We start from the raw sequence: 16,622 nt of genomic DNA on the forward strand, positions 1-16,622 counted from the left end.
ACAGATTGGTCAAGATTTCGCTTAGAGATTGAACGACAAATAGATCTAAAGAAAAGAATAAAAACGACCCAGCACATAGATGAGGAGGCCGAAAACTTTACTAAAATTATTCAAAATGCCGCTTGGAGTAGTTCCAAAATTAACGTTATTAGGAGGGGGGGCATTAACTATCCCCCACATATACTAGCAAAGTAAAATGAAGCAGGCGGGCGAGAAAAAGGTGGCGGAGCGTGTATGAAAATGAGGAATCTGCTTTTGTTGGGGATAGCGTGACTATTCCAATTGTCAGGGAAAGAGATGTTATAGAAGAAATTAGGACTCTTAAACCTAGGAAGGCCCCAGGATTTGACCTAATAACGGCCGATATTTTGAAAGAATTACCCAAAAGGGGTATTACGATGCTTACGCGCCTAATAAATGCGTGTATAAGGTTCAATTACGTGCCTGAGATTTGGAATGTTGCAGAGATAATCATGCTGCACAAACCTGGCAAACCTATAGACAGGGCGACTTCTTATAGACCAATCTCTTTGTTGCCAATGATTTCAAAACTACTAGAGAAACTTTTATTGAGAAGACTCCAGCCTATAATTGAAAGTAAAAGGTTAATCCCGAATCATCAATTTGGTTTTCGCCGCAACCACTCAACCATAGATCAGATTCATAGAATAACTGACCTAATAGAAAATTCACTGGAAGAAAAAGCAGTTACTACCAAGGCAGTATGTTGACCTGCTCGAATCTTACCTGACAATAGGGTATTTCGAGTTAAACAGGAAGAGGAGTACTCTTCGCTTAGGGATATCAAGTCGGAGGACTTGATATCCACAGGGGAGTATATTGGGCCCGATATTATACTTGCTATACACGTGTGATATTCCTGAATCGGAAGGAGTGACAACAGCTACATTTGCTGATGATACAGCAGTTATCGCAATTGGACGAAATGAAAATGATTCTACACAAAAATTGCAAAGGGCCAGTGATGAGATCTCAAAATGGACTAGAAAGTGGAATATAAAACTTAACGAGGTGAAATCAGTACATGTAAATTTCACTAACAGGAAAATTGACAATTCATTTCCGGTTCAAATAAATGGCGTCTTGATTCCGTCCGCAAACACGGCGAAGTATTTGGGAATGACGTTGGACGCGAAGCTCAGATGGAAGGAGCACATAAAGAAAAAGAGATCTCAACTAGAGGAGGAATACAGAAAGTTTGAATGGCTTTTGGGAAGGCGTTCTAAATTGACGATATACAACAAAGTTTTGATATATAATCAAATATTTAAGTCTGTCTGGGCTTACGGTATTCAGTTGTGAGGCTGCGCTGCGCAGACTCATATCCAATCTATACAAAGATTTCAAAATAGGGTATTACGGGACATTGTAAACGCCCCTTGGTATGTCCGTAATGCCGATATACACAGGGATCTCACAATCCTAAGTGTCACAGACGAAATTAAAAAGCAAGCAGCCAATCATAAAATGCATTTATCCAATCATGTCAACATCGAGGCGGCTCGATTGGTTGACAATCAAAACTTTGTTAGGAGACTTAAACGTACAAGACCTCTCGAGTTAGTTTAAAATTTTTTATCTGGAACAATGAGTACTTAGTACACTATTGTGCCAGATCAAAAGCTTGTAAATAATCAAAAAAGTTAGAGCAAAATTAATGATTAGTCGTTCCAAATAGTTTTATAGTTCATTTTGAGGAGGGTGTTTTTTAGTGGATTAAAGTTCCACACTACTGCTTTTCGTCTGGCAGTGTCTTTCGTGATTTTTCAACCTTTTTCGTGGTAAAAAAAAAAAATCAAAAAAAAAAAAAAAATTTAAAAAAATAATTTGCAAAACCTTAAACGCTTTTTCTGGCTAAACTAGAAGAGACAGAGCAATTCTAAGTGTTTTTTGTGATCACTAAGAATCCACAGATTCTGCCAATATATGATAGTAGGCTGTAGCAAAAATATTTTTGGAGAAATATTTTTTTCAAAAATATTTTTTGATTAAACTAGAAGATATTTAAAAAATCTCTTCCAAAACTTTAAACACTTTTTCTGGCTAAACTAGAAGAGATGGAGCGATTCAAAGTGTTTTTTTTTTGTGGTCACTGGGAAAACACAGATTCTGCCAATATATGATAATAGGCTGTAGCAAAAATATTTTTGGAGACATTTAAAAAATCTTTTGCAAAACCTTAAACGCTTTTTCTGGCTAAATTAGAGGAGATAGAGCGATTCAAAGTGTTTTTTTGTGATCACTCTGAATCGACAGATTCTGCCAATATATGAAAGTAGGCTGTAGCAAAAGTATTTTGGGAGATATTTAAAAAAATCTTGCAAAATTTTAAACGCGTTTTCTGGTTAAACTAGAAGAGATAGAGCAATTCTAAGTATTTTTTGGGTTCACTGAGAATCCGCAGATTCTGCCAATATATGATAATAGGCTATAGCAAAAACGTTTTTGGAGATATTTAAGAAAAATTTTTGCAAAACATTAAACGCATTTTCTGGCTAAACTAGAAGAGATGGAGCGATTCAAAGTATTTTTTGTGGTCACTGGGAATCTACAGATTCTGCCAATACATGATAGTAGGCTGTAGCAAATACATTTTTGGAGATATTTAAAAAAATCTTTTGCAAAACTTTAAACGCGTTTTCTGGTTAAACTAGAAGAGATAGTTCGATTCAAAGTGTTTTTTGCAATCACTAGGATTCCACGGATTCTGCCAATATATGATAGTAGGCTGTTGCAAAAATGTTTTTGGAGATATTTAAAAAATCTCTTCCAAAACTTTAAACACTTTTTCTGGCTAACCTAGAAGCGATAGAACGACTCAATGCGTTTTTTGTGATCACTGGGAATTCACAGATTCTGCCAATATATGATAGTAGGCTCTAGCAAAAATATTTTTGGAGATATTGAAAAAAATATTTTTAAAAACTTTAAACCCGTTTTCTGGCTAAATTAGCAGAGATAGACTCAAGGCGTTTTTTGTGATCGCTGGGAATTCACAGATTCTGCCAATATATGATAGTACGCTGTAGTAAAAATATGTGTGGAGATATTTAAAAAAATCTTTTCCAAAATTTTAAATGCGTTTTCTGGCTAAACTAGAAGAGAAATCGATTCTAAGTGTTTTTTGTGATCACTGAGAATCCGCAGATTGTGCCAATATATGATAATAGGCTTTAGCAAAAATATTTTTGGAGATATTTAAAAAAAATTTTTGCAAAACATTACACCCATTTTCTGGCTAAAATAGAAGAGATGGAGGGATTCAAAGTGTTTTTGTAATCACTGGGAATCCACAGATTTTGCCAATATATGGTAGTAGGCTGTAGCAAAAATATTTTTGGAGATTTTAAAAAAAATCTTTTTTAAAACTTTAAACGCGTTTTCTGGCTAAACTAGAAGAGATAGGGCGATTCAAAGCGTTTTTGTAAGCACTGGGAATCCACAGATTTTGCCAATATATGATAGTAGGCTGTAGCAAAAATATTTTTCGAGATATTTAAAAAAATATTTTAAAAAACTTCAAACGCATTTTCTGGCTAAACTAGAAGAGATGGAGGGATTCCAAGTGTTTTTTTTGTGGTCACTGGGAAAACACAGATTCTGCCAATATATGATAGTAGGCTGTAGCAAACATATTTTTGGAGATATTTAAAAAATTATTTTGCAAAACCTTAAACGCTTTTTATGGCTAAATTAGAGGAGATAGAGCGATTCAATATGTTTTTTTGTGATCACTGTGAACTGATAGATTCTGCCAATATATGATAGTAGGCTGTAGCAAAAGTATTTTGGGAGATATTTAAAAAAATCTTGCAAAATTTTAAACGCGTTTTCTTGTTAAACTAGAAGAGATAGAGCAATTCTAAGTGTTTTTTGTGATCACTGAGAATCCGCAGATTCTGCCAATATATGATAATAGGCTATAGCAAAAACGTTTTTGGAGATATTTAAGAAAAATTTTTGCAAAACATTAAACGCATTTTTTGGCTAAACTAGAAGAGATGGAGCGATTCAAAGTATTTTTTGTGGTCACTGGGAAAACACAGATTCTGCCAATATATGATAGTAGGCTGTAGCAAATACATTTTTGGAAATATTTCAAAAAATCTTTTGCAAAACTTTAAACGCGTTTTCTGGTTAAACTAGAAGAGATAGAGCGATTCAAAGTGTTTTTTGCAATCATTGGGATTCCACAGATTCTGCCAATATATGATAGTAGGCTGTTGCAAAAATGTTTTTGGAGATATTTTAAAAATCTCTTCCAAAACTTTAAACACTTTTTCTGGCTAAACTAGAAGAGATAGCGCGACTCAATGCGTTTTTTGTGATCACTGGGAATTCACAGATTCTGCCAATATATGATAGTACGCTGTAGTAAAAATATGTGTAGAGATATTTAAAAAATCTTTTCCAAAATTTTAAACGCGTTTTCTGGCTAAACTAGAAGAGAAAGCGATTCTAAGTGTGTTTTGTGATCACTGAGAATCCACAGATTCTGCCAATATATGATAATAGGCTGCAGCAAAAATATTTTTGGAGATATTTAAAAAAAATTTTTGCAAAACATTACCCGCATTTTCTGGCTAAACTAGAAGAGATGGAGGGATTCAAAGTGTTTTTTAATCACTGGGAATCCACAGATTTTGCCAATATATGGTAGTAGGTTGTAGCAAAAATATTTTTGGAGATTTTTAAAAAAATCTTTTTTAAAACTTTAAACGCGTTTTCTGGCTAAACTAGAAGAGATAGGGTGATTCAAAGTGTTTTTTGTGATCACTGGGAATCCACAGATTCTGCCAATATATAACAGTAGGCTGTAGCAAAAATATTTTTGGAGATATTTAAAAAAAAATTTTGCAAAACATTAAACGCATTTTGTGGCTAAACTAGAAGAGATGGAGCGATTCAAAGTGTTTTTGTAATCACTGGGAATCGACAGATTTTGCCAATATATGGTAGTAGGCTATAGCAATATTTTTGGAGATTTTTAAAAAAATCTTTTTGAAAATTTTGAACGCGTTTTCTGGCTAAACTAGAAGAGAGAGCGATTCTAAGTGTGTTTTGTGATCACTGAGAATCCGCAGATTCTGCCAATATATGATAATAGGCTGTAGCAAAAATATTTTTGGAGATATTTAAAAAAAATTTTTGCAAAACATTAAACGCATTTTCTGGGTAAACTATAAGAGATGGAGCGATTCAAATTGTTTTTGTAATCACTGGGAATCCACAGTTCTTACCAATATATGGTAGTGGGCTGTAGCAAAAATATTTTTGGAGATTTTTAAAAAAATCTTTTTTAAAACTTCAAACGCGTTTTCTGGCTAAACTAGAAGAGATAGGGCGATTCAAAGTGTTTTTTTTGTGGTCACTGGGAAAACACAGATTCTGCCAATATATGATAGTATGCTGTAGCAAACGTATTTCTGGAGATATTTAAAAAATGGGGGACAATAGTTGGCATGGGCCCTAGTCAGTCTCACATTTTCATGTCAGGCTGAAAATACTAGGAAATGCCCTCTGAAAACATCAGCTCTGCCAAGAAATCCGACTCTAACCTCCTAGAAGGTAGGTAACATAGTTATCTGCCGGGTGTCTCCTTGGCAACTCACTTAGTAAGGCTGACGAGAGCGGGTGAAAGCGAGTACTCGGCGCTTAATCCGAGTTTCGTTGGTTAGGAAGCGCGCGGGCGGTAAATCCAGAAGCGTCTGACCTAGAATAGGCGGCTCCCTGGTCTGCGTCTGATCCCTGAGGGACGGCAGTTTTTGAATCCTGACAGTAGGTATAAAATGGAGAATTTAATCATTTGTGCAATGGCCAAAACAAAAGGATTTAGTACCCCAGGTGGTAATTCAACTACGTTGGAGAATCCACCCTCTTCGGAGATCGGCTCTACGGATTCTGGGGAGAGCCATTCATTGCATTTGATTGATCCGTTCAGGAGGAATGCGAAAACCCGGCGTTCACCACCTACATCTGATGTGCGGATTTTAAAAAAGAATAGAAATATAGAAGGTGGACTACCGAACATTCAAGCTCCACAGACCAATAAGGGTATAAACATGAGTAAAGCTCAAGACAAAGAAAGTGATGATCAGAATGCTGACATACACAAAAGGATTAGCCAACTGGAACAGCTCTGTGTGGCTTTGAAAAGCGAGGTTCTTCAACTGAGGGTTGAAAATGAGAAGCTAAAGAAAGAGAAACATACGCAAATTACAAACAATAAGTCTAATGTGGGCAGTCATAAAGAAAAAGACGCTGCACCACGATTGGATCCTAAAACAAAAGAGGTCCAGTAAAAAAAGAAAAGCGGAATCGTCTCCAGAAGTGGTTCAGGTGACAACCAACGCTGAGAAAGCGCATGTTCCTGATTGTAAAAGTCGAGGCAATGTCACGAAAAACTCTAGGCCGCCGCCAGTAGTCATAAGTAATGTGGTTGACTATAATAAAATAGAGTCAACATTAAAAAATAAGGACATCAATTATAAGGTTAAAATGATGAACAACAATCAATTTAAGCTTATTGTAAATTCCGAAATGGACTACAGGAATCTTACCAGAGCCATGAATGAATCTGTACTAGAAATGCATACCTATGAAAACAAGCAAGCCAGACCAATAAAAGTCATGGTAAGAGGTCTTCACCCTAGTTGTAAACCGGAAGATATAAAGGAAGACCTAAGCTCTAGGGGTTACAAGATCTTAGATGTAACCAATAAAATTAAAACAAGTAAAAACGTTTCAGTCGGTATGAACCGATTGAATTATACCCTGCACCTTTCATTGTTGTATAGCAATTACTCAAACCTGTGAAACCATTCTATAGAAACTTCACGGATATGTCTGATCTATAACTGAACACACAACTACCAAGTTTCGTGAATCTGACTTTATTATTTTTCCAAATATTTAAAATTAGCTTTTGGAGTTGTATGGCAGGTACCCGAACCTGCCAAGCAATTCCACTAAAACTTCGCTAATATATCTGATCTATAATTGGACACACAACTGCCAAGTTTCATGAATCTAACTTTATTACTTTTCCAAATATTTAAAATAAGCTTTTGGACTTGTATGGGAGCCACTCGAACCTGTCAAGCAATTCCACCAAAACTTCAGAAATATTTTTGACCTATAATTGGACACACAACTGCCAAGTTTCATGAATCTGTCTTTATTACTTTTCCAAATATTTAAAATAAGCTTTTGGACTTGTATGGGAGCCACTCGAACCTGTCAAACAATTCCATCAAAACTTCAGAAATATCTTTGACCTATAAGTGGACACACAACTGCCAAGTTTCATTAATCTGACTTTATTATTTTTCCAAATATTTAAAATAAGCTTTTAGACTTGTATGGGAGCTACTCGAACCTGTCAAGCAATTCCATCAAAACTTCAGAAATATATTTGACCTATAATTGGACACACGACTGCCAAGTTTCATGAATCTGACTTTATTATTTTGCCGAATATTTAAAATTAGCTTCTGGAGTTGTATGGCAGGTACCCGAACCTGTCAAGCAATTCCATCAAAACTTCAGAAATATATTTGACCTATAATTGGACACACGACTGCCAAGTTTCATGAATCTGACTTTATTATTTTGCCGAATATAAAAAATTTGCTTTTGGAGTTGTATGGCAGCCACCCGAACCGGTGCAGCTATCTCATGAAAATTTTTAGAGCATATGTAGAATATAATTGGACACATGTATACGAAATTTTATATTTATACCTTTATTAGTTTTTGAAATAATTAAAATAAACTCTTTGAGTTGTATGGCAGCTACCCGAACCCGTTGTCCGAATTGGTCCAATAACAATAGGGTTCGTCCTTGGCACAAAAGAAGCAACTTGTGAAAGTTTGGTGTCGATTGCATTATTCGTTTTTGAGTTATCGTGCGATCGGACGGACGGACGGACGGACGGACGGACGGACGGACATGTCTAAATCAACGCAGAATTTTACGCTGAGCAAGAATATATATATATGTCCATACCCCAGATGACTCCTTCAAGTAGTTACAAACTCCATACCAAAGTTAATATACCCTTCACGAAGTGCAGGGTATAAAAATGAAAGAAAATGGGAAAAACATTATGGTGCCTCTACCGCTGTTTATGTTAACATCCTCAAATGAAGAAGAGATGAAAAAAATTTATGAAATCGATTACATAAACAGGATGAAAGTTAGGATAGAGGCACTTCGAAAGGACAGGACCATTCCGCAGTGTAAAAGGTGTCACAGGTATGGGCATACACAAAAATTTTGCCAGAGAGAACCGAATTGCGTTAAATGTGCAGGCAGGCACTTAACATCAGATTGCAGTAAGCCAAAGAGTACAACAACAACAACCTGAAGAATTCTGAACGGCCACCGAGGAAATTCACCTCGAAAATAGTCTCAAAAGATGTAACATACAAGGACGTTCTCCAAACGAAAACTGATGACGGTGGCACGACCAATAAAACAAGGGCCAGTGACGTGAATGTTTTGTATAAAATGCAAAATATGATGCAGAACATGCTAGATATGATGGACAAAATCTCTCAGAGATTGAGCATTTTAGAGAGCGAAGGGAAAAAATCGAATACCAAAAGACCTGGTAAATGATGGCACGAGGTAATTTTAAAATAGCAACATGGAATTGCAATGGTATTGCAAATAAAAAGGACATGCTTGAAGTTTTTCTGCATACACAGAATATAGACGTGTGCCTCGTAACTGAAACACATATGACCTTAAGAAGCAGGATTCGGTTTTCATGTTATAGAATTTACAACTCGAACCATCCTGGAAATATAGCGAAGGGCGGAACGGCGATAATAATAAAAGAAAATGTGGTGCATTGCGATCTGCACCAGATGCAAACCGAGGAAATGCAAATGATAGCGGTTCAGATCACTTCGACTAAGCAGAAATTTAGAGTGGCTGCATTATATTGTCACCCTAGATTTAAAATTACGGCAGAAATGTTTCAATGATTTCTGACAGACCTGGGCGATAGATTTATATTGGGGGGTGACTTTAACGCCAAGCACACTGATTGGGGAACTTAGGACAGCAATTGGCGGCACGGGGTGCCTTTTTCACTCGACTGCGAAACCAACGTATTAGCCAACCGATGTTAATAAGTGTCCACCTTTAATAGATTTCTTCATAACGAAACGGATTGCGAAAAATTTCATCGAGGTACATGATAACTACAATCTTGACTCCGATCATTCGGTGGTTATTCTTGTACTTAAGGAAAATAAAGTTATGAAAAGAGCGAAACCTGCGCTGACAAATGGAACTACAGATTGGTCAAGATTTCGCTTAGAGATTGAACGACAAATAGATCTAAAGAAAAGAATAAGAACGACCCAGCACATAGATGAGGAGGCCGAAAACTTTACTAAAATTATTCAAAATGCCGCTTGGAGTAGTTCCAAAATTAACGTTATTAGGAGGGGGGGCATTAACTATCCCCCACATATACTAGCAAAGTAAAATGAAGCAGGCGGGCGAGAAAAAAGTGGCGGAGCGTGTATGAAAATGAGGAATCTGCTTTTGTTGGGGATAGCGTGACTATTCCAATTGTCAGGGAAAGAGATGTTATAGAAGAAATTAGGGCTCTTAAACCTAGGAAGGCCCCAGGATTTGACCTAATAATGGCCGATATTTTGAAAGAATTACCCAAAAGGAGTATTACGATGCTTACGCGCCTAATAAATGCGTGTATAAGGTTCAATTACGTGCCTGAGATTTGGAAAGTTGCAGAGATAATCATGCTGCACAAACCTGGCAAACCTATAGACAGGGCGACTTCTTATAGACCAATCTCTTTGTTGCCAATGATTTCAAAACTACTAGAGAAACTTTTATTGAGAAGACTCCAGCCTATAATTGAAAGTAAAAGGTTAATCCCGAATCATCAATTTGGTTTTCGCCGCAACCACTCAACCATAGATCAGATTCATAGAATAACTGACCTAATAGAAAATTCACTGGAAGAAAAAGCAGTTAATACCAAGGCAGTATGTTGACCTGCTCGAATCTTACCTGACAATAGGGTATTTCGAGTTAAACAGGAAGAGGAGTACTCTTCGCTTAGGGATATCAAGTTGGAGGACTTGATATCCACAGGGGAGTATATTGGGCCCGATATTATACTTGCTATACACGTGTGATATTCCTGAATCGGAAGGAGTGACAACAGCTACATTTGCTGATGATACAGCAGTTATCGCAATTGGACGAAATGAAAATGATTCTACACAAAAATTGCAAAGGGCCAGTGATGAGATCTCAAAATGGACTAGAAAGTGGAATATAAAACTTAACGAGGTGAAATCAGTACATGTAAATTTCACTAACAGGAAAATTGACAATTCATTTCCGGTTCAAATAAATGGCGTCTTGATTCCGTCCGCAAACACGGCGAAGTATTTGGGAATGACGTTGGACGCGAAGCTCAGATGGAAGGAGCACATAAAGAAAAAGAGATCTCAACTAGAGGAGGAATACAGAAAGTTTGAATGGCTTTTGGGAAGGCGTTCTAAATTGACGATATACAACAAAGTTTTGATATATAATCAAATATTTAAGTCTGTCTGGGCTTACGGTATTCAGTTGTGAGGCTGCGCTGCGCAGACTCATATCCAATCTATACAAAGATTTCAAAATAGGGTATTACGGGACATTGTAAACGCCCCTCGGTATGTCCGTAATGCCGATATACACAGGGATCTCACAATCCTAAGTGTCACAGACGAAATTAAAAAGCAAGCAGCCAATCATAAAATGCATTTATCCAATCATGTCAACATCGAGGCGGCTCGATTGGTTGACAATCAAAACTTTGTTAGGAGACTTAAACGTACGAGACCTCTCGAGTTAGTTTAAAATTTTTTATCTGGAACAATGAGTACTTAGTACACTATTGTGCCAGATCAAAAGCTTGTAAATAATCAAAAAAGTTAGAGCAAAATTAATGATTAGTCGTTCCAAATAGTTTTATAGTTTATTTTGAGGAGGGTGTTTTTTAGTGGATTAAAGTTCCACACTACTGCTTTTCGTCTGGCAGTGTCTTTCGTGATTTTTCAACCTTCTTCGTGGTAAAAAAAAAAAATCAAAAAAAAAAAAAAAAAAAAATTTAAAAAAATAATTTGCAAAACCTTAAACGCTTTTTCTGGCTAAACTAGAAGAGACAGAGCAATTCTAAGTGTTTATTGTGATCACTAAGAATCCACAGATTCTGCCAATATATGATAGTAGGCTGTAGCAAAAATATTTTTGGAGAAATATTTTTTTCAAAAATATTTTTTGATTAAACTAGAAGAGATAGAGCGATTCAAAGTGTTTTTTGCAATCACTGGGATTCCAGAGATTCTGCCAATATATGATAGTAGGCTGTTGCAATAAAGTTTTTGGAGATATTTAAAAAATCTCTTCCAAAACTTTAAACACTTTTTCTGGCTAAACTAGAAGAGATGGAGGGATTCAAAGTGTTTTTGTAATCACTGGGAATCCACAACTTTTGCCAATATATGGTAGAAGGCTGTAGCAAAAATATTTTTGGAGATTTTTAAAAAAATCTTTTTTAAAACTTTAAAAGCGTTTTCTGACTAAACTAGAAGAGATAGGGCGATTCATAGCGTTTTTGTAATCACTGGGAATCCACAGATTTTGCCAATATATGATAGTAGGCTGTAGTAAAAATATTTTTGGAGATTTTTAAAAAAATATTTTAAAAAACTTTAAACGCATTTTCTGGCTAAACTAGAAGAGATGGAGCGATTCAAAGTGTTTTTTTTTTGTGGTCACTGGGAAAACACAGATTCTGCCAATATATGATAATAGGCTGTAGCAAAAATATTTTTGGAGACATTTAAAAAATCTTTTGCAAAACCTTAAACGCTTTTTCTGGCTAAATTAGAGGAGATAGAGCGATTCAAAGTGTTTTTTTGTGATCACTCTGAATCGACAGATTCTGCCAATATATGAAAGTAGGCTGTAGCAAAAGTATTTTGGGAGATATTTAAAAAAATCTTGCAAAATTTTAAACGCGTTTTCTGGTTAAACTAGAAGAGATAGAGCAATTCTAAGTATTTTTTTGGTTCACTGAGAATCCGCAGATTCTGCCAATATATGATAATAGGCTATAGCAAAAACGTTTTTGGAGATATTTAAGAAAAATTTTTGCAAAACATTAAACGCATTTTCTGGCTAAACTAGAAGAGATGGAGCGATTCAAAGTATTTTTTGTGGTCACTGGGAATCTACAGATTCTGCCAATATATGATAGTAGGCTCTAGCAAAAATATTTTTGGAGATATTTAAAAAAATATTTTTAAAAACCTTAAACGCGTTTTCTGGCTAAACTAGAAGAGATAGACCGACTCAAGGCGTTTTTTGTGATCGCTGGGAATTCACAGATTCTGCCAATATATGATAGTACGCTGTAGTAAAAATATGTGTGGAGATATTTAAAAAAATCTTTTCCAAAATTTTAAATGCGTTTTCTGGCTAAACTAGAAGAGAAATCGATTCTAAGTGTTTTTTGTGATCACTGATAATCCGCAGATTGTGCCAATATATGATAATAGGCTTTAGCAAAAATATTTTTGGAGATATTTAAAAAAAATTTTTGCAAAACATTACACCCATTTTCTGGCTAAAGTAGAAGAGATGGAGGGATTCAAAGTGTTTTTGTAATCACTGGGAATCCACAGATTTTGCCAATATATGGTAGTAGGCTGTAGCAAAAATATTTTTGGAGATTTTTAAAAAAATCTTTTTTAAAACTTTAAACGCGTTTTCTGGCTAAACTAGAAGAGATAGGGTGATTCAAAGTGTTTTTTGTGATCACTGAGAATCCACAGATTCTGCCAATATATAACAGTAGGCTGTAGCAAAAATATTTTTCGAGATATTTAAAAAAATCTCTTCCAAAACTTTAAACGCTTTTTCTGGCTAAACTATAAGAGATAGGGCGATTCAAAGTGTTTTTTGTGATCACTGAGAATCCACAGATTCTGCCAATATATAATAATAGGCTGTAGCAAAAATATTTTTGGAGATTTTTAAAAAAATTTTTCCGCAACATTAAAAAATTTTCTGGCTAAACTAGAAGAGATGGAGCGATTCAAAATCTTTTTTGTGGTCACTGAGAATCCACAAATTCTGGTTAAACTAGAAGAGGTAGAGCGATTCAAAGTGTTTTTTGCAATCACTGGGATTCCACAGATTCTGCCAATATATGATAATAGGCTATAGCAAAAACGTTTTTGGAGATATTTAAAAAATCTTTTGCAAAACTTTAAACGCGTTTTCTGGTTAAACTAGAGGAGATAGAGCGATTCAAAGTGTTTTTTGTGATCACTGAGAATCCGTAGATTCTGCCAATATATGACAGTAGGCTGTTGCAAAAGTGTTTTTGAAGATATTTAAAAAATCTCTTCCAAAACTTTAAACACTTTTTCTGGCTAAACTAGAAGAGATAGAGCGACTCAATGAGTTTTTTGTGATCACTGAGAATCCGCTGATTCTGCCAATATATGATAATAGGCTATAGCAAAAACGTTTTTGGAGATATTTAAAAAATCTTTTGCAAAACTTTAAACGCTTTTTCTGGTTAAACTAGAGGAGATAGAGCGATTCTAAGTGTTTTTTGTGATCACTGAGAATTGACAGATTCTGCCAATATATGATAGTAGGCTGTAGCAAAAGTATTTTTAAAGATATTTAAAAAAATCTTGCAAAATTTTAAACGCGTTTTCTGGCTAAACTAGAAGAGATGAAGCGATTTAAAGTCTTTTTTGTGATCACTGGGAATCCACAAATACTGCCAATATATGATAGTAGGCTGTAGCAAATACATTTTTGGAGATATTTAAAAAAATCTTTTGCAAAACTTTAAACGCGTTTTCTGGTTAAACTAGAAGAGATAGTTCGATTCAAAGTGTTTTTTGCAATCACTGGGATTCCACAGATTCTGCCAATATATGATAGTAGGCTGTTTCAAAAATGTTTTTGGAGATATTTAAAAAATCTCTTCCAAAACTTTAAACACTTTTTCTGGCTAAACTAGAAGAGATAGAGCGACTCAATGCATTTTTTGTGATCACTGGGAATTCACAGATTCTGCCAATATATGATAGTAGGCTGTAGCAAATACATTTTTGGAGATATTTAAAAAAATCTTCTGCAAAACTTTAACGCGTTTTCTGGTTAAACTAGAAGTGACAGAGCAATTCTAAGTGTTATTTTGTGATCACTGGGAATTCACAGATTCTGCCAATATATGATAGTAGGCTGTAGCAAAAGTATTTTTGAAGATATTTAAAAAAAATCTTGCAAAATTTTAAACGCGTTTTCTGGCTAAACTAGAAGAGATGAAGCGATTTAAAGTCTTTTTTGTGGTCACGGGGAATCCACAGATTAGGCTGTAGCAAAAATATTTTTGGAGATTTTTAAAAAAATCTTTTTTAAAACTTTAAACGCGTTTTCTGGTTAAACTAGAAGAGATAGAGCGGTTCTAAGTGCCTTTTGTGATCACTGAGAATCCGCAGATTCTGATTTACATTAATTTTTTGATTCTTCCCTGGATTCTTCAGGATTAGATGCGACTCTTTTTACCGACCGTATTGTGTAAACAATAGGTAGGTTATGTGATGGCAACAAATTTTACATATCGAGTTTTCGGTGGGAATGCATTTCTCCATAGTAGGGAAGTGTAAGTAAACTATTTTTAGCAACCTGTCGGTCCGTCGGTCTGTCGGTCTGTCGGTCTGTCGGTCTGCCGGTCTGTCGGTCTGTCGGTCTGTCGGTCTGTCGGTCTGTCGGTCTGTCGGTCTGTGTGTGCACGCGTGTATCTCAAGTTCTGCTGAACCGATTTTGATGAAATTTTATATGTAAGTTTATTTCCACCATGGCACGGATTGATCAACTTTTGGGATATATCAGGCCTCGGGAACTGCACTTTTTAGCGGGCCTGTTTTAAATTTTTGAACATTTTGAAGAAAGTATTCAACCGATTTACTTGAAATTTCATATATAAGCTTTTCTCCACCGTCCGCAAAAATTTCTAACTTTTGGGAGAAATCAGGCATCAGCAACTGGACGTTTACTACGGGCCAAATATACATTTTTGCGTATATATAGAGAAATAATTGACCGATTTCATTGAAATTTAATATTTGAATTCCTCGTATTAAAACAATGAACATATAAATTTTTTGGAAAGATCAGGGCTCGAAAACTGATTTGCGGGCCGATTTTACATTTTTCACCGTTTTGAAGAAAATATTCAACCGATTTACTTGAAATTACATATATGAGCTTTGCTCCACCGTCTGCAAAAATTGCTAACTTTTGAAAGAATGAAACTCGATTTAACCTTTGCCAGTTTAGGGACAAATTAGCCTCTGCAAATTTGTTTGAGGCAGGCAATTGCTCATACTTAAGACTTTCAATTGCTCATTTATATTTAACAGTGCCTTTTTATATAGGCATATTTAATTGGAAATGTGCAAATGAATAAAATTTATCTAACATCTTTTTATAGTATGGGTATAGCTATTTAATGCGTGGAAGATAAAATGGATAAGATGACATGAGAAACTGAAATACGAAAAAAACCAAAATCAAATTGCGTCATGTAACAATTTTTTTTATTTTGTTTAAATTAATTTTTATTGCAAGTACATTATTGAAATTAAGTTTAAAACTATGAAAATATTTCTTTTTAAATATTTTTATTGATTTTGGATAAAACAGGCATGTTATAAATTATTTATATGTATGTAATGTAAATACACATGTAATATATTATATAATTGTATGAAAAATACACCTTTTCTAAATTAATCATTGACTTTCATGATAAAAAGTTTATTAAATATCAAATTATTATTTTATTTTTCTAAATGTTTAATTGATATATTTAGTTTCTTCTTAATTTTATAATAAAAATAATTAAATAATGTATTTTAGTTATAATAATAAACATAAAGAGATAAACACATGAAAAGCTTTTATTTTAATTTCGAGTAATATTTTTTTAGGTTTGATTTATTTACCTACATAGGTCCTTTTTACAATATTTACTCTAGTCTATTTATAACTGTTATCACAGTTAACGTTGTACAAAAAAAATTGTTAACAAATTATATAACTCAACAAATTTATTTTTTATGTAATTTCTTTGCCAGAATGTTTTTCAAGTTTTAGATCAAATTTTTAAGAAGCCAATTTGTATCTTTTAATAATAAATAATGTGCGGAGTTTTTACAGAATATGCTAAGCATTATAAAAACAAATTTATAATTTTTGAATAATATAAACTTTTAGATAAAAAAAAAAATAAAATGAAAAATTTAACTAATGGAAAAAGAAACAGATTTTTTCCGAGGATTGGAAAATTTTTCAATTTTGGATATGCAATAGAGAAATAAAGAAATTTAAATTTAAATGTTTAAGTATATGTATACTTTACATTATTTAAGCAAATTAACAACTCTTTGGAAAAATGTTAATAAATGTTACGAGTAGTAAATAATAAAGTACGTTATTGCTTCTTGTTTTCAATTTTTTAGTGGTAGTTAAA

This window comes from Condylostylus longicornis, unplaced genomic scaffold (genome assembly GCF_029603195.1).
Source record: "Condylostylus longicornis isolate FDR11 unplaced genomic scaffold, ASM2960319v2 ptg000004l, whole genome shotgun sequence".
Classification (NCBI taxonomy): domain Eukaryota; kingdom Metazoa; phylum Arthropoda; class Insecta; order Diptera; family Dolichopodidae; genus Condylostylus; species Condylostylus longicornis.